This window comes from Alosa pseudoharengus, unplaced genomic scaffold, assembly GCF_046254945.1.
Source record: "Alosa pseudoharengus isolate Yale_2024_CS ecotype anadromous, Long Island Sound unplaced genomic scaffold, YU_APseudo_1.1 YU_APseudo_1.1_scf_2, whole genome shotgun sequence".
NCBI lineage: Eukaryota > Metazoa > Chordata > Actinopteri > Clupeiformes > Clupeidae > Alosa > Alosa pseudoharengus.
In genome coordinates this window covers 351,021-355,223 of record NW_027468663.1, presented here as the reverse complement: position 1 = coordinate 355,223, position 4,203 = coordinate 351,021, and the positions used below count along the sequence as shown (strand labels likewise).

The following is a 4,203-nucleotide window of genomic DNA, read 5'->3' as shown; positions in this document are numbered from 1 at the left end:
AAGACGGTTGCAGTCGCGTTTAAAAAGAAGCCGACGACTTTTTTGAAAACCCGGTCTACTCCATACGGTTATAATGTAAAACGGACGCCGGCAGCTGAGAAAAAGACGCTTAGTCTGAACGTACCCTCAGGCTTTAAGCATACAGTAGTCTCATTTTCTTAAGACTACACATCTTGTTCAACTGTTTCCTCTGTCCACAACATAATTTAACCATTTAAACTATCCACCTATTTAACTGTTCAGTAATTCCAACTATATTAAACCTCATTTACCTAGCAAATCATTTAACCATTTAAACTATCCACCTATTTAACTGTTCAGTCATTCCAACTATATTAAACATAATTTACCTAGCAAATCATTTAACCATTTAAACTATCCACCTATTTAACTGTTCAGTCATTCCAACTATATTAAACCTCATCTACCTAGCAAATAATTTAACCTTTTAAACTATCCACCTATTTAACTGTTCATTCATTCCAACTATATTAAACCTAATCTACCTAGTTCAGTCATTCCAACTATATTAAACCTCATCTACCTCACAAATAATTTAACCTTTTAAACTATCCACCTATTTAACTGTTTAGTCATTCCAACTATATTAAACCTCATCTACCTAGCAAATAACTTAACCATTTAAACTATCCACTAATTTAACTGTTCAGGCATTCCAACTACATTAAGGGCCTGTTTACACGTATCTAGATATTTGAATAAACGCATACTTTTGTATGCGTTTGGCCCTTTCGTTTACACGTAATCGGAGATTTATCTCCCTCAAACGCATACTTTTACAAACGCACTCCAAAGTGAAGATTTCTTAAAACGATGACGCGTTCAATTGTGTCGTGGGTCAATTCGATTTCATATGTGCAGCAAAGATTCTAGAGCGGAGCTTTTGACGTGCAATGCAGTGCCTGCCTGAACATTTACATTTCACACAAACTGTAGCCTACACACCACACGTGATATGCGATTATTTTTAATATTTCGCATACTATTTCGTGCTCACCTCACACAGGTTCACACAGCAACTGTCTGTTGACTTCTGAGTTAATTATAGAGTTGTTTAGTTGTTTACTTCATGTAGCTAAGTAAGTCTCGTCTTGTGACGCTAACATAGCCTAGGCTAGGCTAGGCCTACTCAATGGATTATAACATGTTGGATTAAGTAATCTTCATTTCCAAACCTAGAGGATGTACATGTATGTAGAAGATAAGGTAGGCTATGTTTGTTATTCTGGCCCGCTGTGGCATGATTAATTGCCGTATCTGAGAAGTTATGCTATGGTGAGTTTTAAATGGGTTTGCTATTCTGGTTAGTTTTGGCATGACATGCGAGTTTTTGCGTTATTAGCACATTGAAACGTGTTGTGATGTTGGCTCTGCATGCTTCCAACACTGTCATTAAAACAGCCTCATTCCCCCGACCTTCTCAGTTAAAATGTGTGCGTGCAGACTAGCCAGCAACTCATGGATACTCAATATCCTACCACACTTACATCACGGCAGTGTTATTACATGTCTTTATTAAAATGCAGATATATTCTCATGAATTAGCCTAGGCCTATTATTGGATGTAATTAAGATCGCAGGATGTGTGGGCGTACTGTATACACGCACGGCATTCTAAATCGTCTGTTTACGTTGTGGATAGCTAAATAAATGTAGCCTAATGTTTTTAACCAGTCTTGGGTGTCTTTTGGGTGTAAAACCAATGAGAGTGGCATTCGTCATTCCAGCAAGCAGTGCAACATAACAGCTCATCAGTGTTTTCATTACTGATTTGGTGTAAGTGGCGTTGATATAAAGCAGGCGTCGCCAACCTATTTTCATCCAAGAGCTGCTTTGACAAAATGAACATGGGCGAGAGCTAATGTTTATAGGCTATTAGTAGGCTAGCATGTAATCCGTGCCCTCTTGAACTTTCCTCACTTTATACTGTAACGTTACTAAGAGAAAGTAGCCTAGTTCTACCTCGTCGGTCCACATGTAGGCTATGAGTTGCTTTATGAGTCACTTTTTGCCATAATTTCCCTTCGGATTAATCAGCCTAAAACGCGTAGCCTTCTGTACATTTTAAATTTACCTAAGTTTATTCTCGGATATGCAATTGAACTTTGACTGGGATAGTGCAATCTGTTGGCCTGGCGTGTTACAGACGCCGAGTTGTGTAAAGTGAACAGTGAGATGTTGGTAGGCTTTTGCACATTTTAATCGTTCCTTGCCACGATATAACATAACTGACAACTCATCTCCATCTCATATTGTGTATTGTTGGCCTATCATAGCCTACTGTGTTGTGCATGTAATTTCTGCCAAACTGATAAACTAGCACTGGTAAACCAAAGCGTCTTTCCTCTCCTGCTATTAGGCTAATTGAGGGGAGTAGGGAGGGCAACGCAGACAAGTATCGTAACTCCCCCATTTCCACCGGTCCCGTATTTCCGCCGTCTTGCGTGTATGTGTCACTTAATATCCATTTCTATACAAACCAAGACAGCGAACTCCTATAGAAACGCAACTACCCACACCATAGGTGTATCTAAATTAGCTATGTACCAAAAATGACATTTTACCGTGACTCGAAGAGCTGTAAACAGTGTTTAAAGGCTGCGTGTACACAACCGCTTGGAGCTCCAGTGGAATTTTAATTTCACGACGAGAATTCTCGGTCTAACCGTCCATGTGCCGTTGAAACGGTGGAAATAGGCGACCCATCAGGCCAGCACTATAACTCTGAGCGTGGTAAACAAAATCGGATATTTCAGGCAGTAAATGCTCCCGTTAAGAACCAAACCAGATTTTGTTCAAATCTACACACCCATGGCTACTGAAAAATGTAAGATTCAATTAGTAAATGTTATTTTGAAGTGTTAAAAAACATCGTTGTTTTAGAATTTCTGAACAAAAGTGGCGATAATTGGGGGTGTTACCATAGATGACCTAGACGACACTTTAGGTTCTACATAAACATTCGCCTTTGGAATCATTTTGCGTTCTAGTGTGTATGGATATATTTTCTAATCGAATGTCGTGTAAATGCGATTAAAAAAACAAACGCATACAAAAATATCCGTTTTTTAAAAAAATCTAGATACGTGTAAACAGGCCCTAAACCTCATCTAGGTTTTTTTTTTTTTTCTCATTCATTTTTTATTGTCAAAAACATAAACAAATACAGCAAATAACACCATACCCTCCCCTCCCCATACCCCCCACCACCACTCTCCTCCCACACCTCCCAACATAGTGTGGCACTTGGGTCACTAATGATGGCCACTAGAGGGGTGTATGCCCTCCTTAAGATGGCTCTTCCCTATATAAGGGGGGAAGGGAGGGAATGATGAGGGCCACTGATTGTCAGCACCTGTGTGCTGTTGCTCCTCAGACCAAGCGTGCAACCAGCCAAAGGAGGTTGCTGGTTTTCTCCTTGCCTGGAGGTATGTTACTAGGCCTCTTTTGTTCTCCGTTTGTGGAAAGGTTGTGAACCGTTTTTATAAGTTGTTTTATCTTGTAACAGATGTAAGCAGATGTACTTTGTCCGGTGGTTTGTAAGTGAGTAATTTCAGCGTCTGCAGGTAATTGAAATTTCTTCTGTGTAGTTTCTGCATGTTAACCTTTTAGAAGATATGTTGCTGATGTTACTTTTGTCTGCAGAGACTACGGGGATCTTTGGCCATTGATTCTGGGAGGATTGCAGCGTAGAGGCTTTGTTGTGGCAATCGCTGTTCCTCTTGTGTTCTTTTGTCTTTTCTTTTGGGTTATATGTGATTGTGTAGACATATGCTTGTGTTTTTCTTTCTGCTAGCCAGCAGTGGTGGTAATTGCTGATAGATGGATCAGCTTGTGTGTTACGTGAACTACTACGCTGGTTAGCAGGTTTATATTGTGTTTGTTTGTTTGTTTGTTTGTTTGTTTGTTTGTTTGTCAAACCATCCCCTAAGTGTCTTTGTCTAACCCAGCGTCTATTGCATGTATGTGGCTGTTGGAGGTGGAGCGGGGTTTATGTTTGTGGCACGTTTGCTTGAGTTTGAATCCTTTGTTTGGCACTTGTTGAGGCCCTGAGTGTATTTGATCTTTTGTTTGTTTGTTGAGTCCTTTTTCTTGGTTGTAACCCTCCTGCTCTGTCTCAGAAAGTGGATGATTAGAAGCTGTGGTTGATGTAGCTAACTGTGGGGAAGGCTTACTAAATGT

General features: G+C 39.9%; 1 long non-coding RNA gene across 1 annotated transcript; it reads left to right on the top strand.

The window, feature by feature from the left end:
* Positions 1-3,370: 3,370 nt before the first annotated feature.
* Positions 3,371-3,686, top strand: LOC143134958 (uncharacterized). The gene is made up of 3 exons (XR_012988736.1): positions 3,371-3,449; positions 3,530-3,587; positions 3,667-3,686. It is a non-coding gene; the product is annotated as an uncharacterized LOC143134958 (long non-coding RNA).
* Positions 3,687-4,203: the final 517 nt, after the last annotated feature.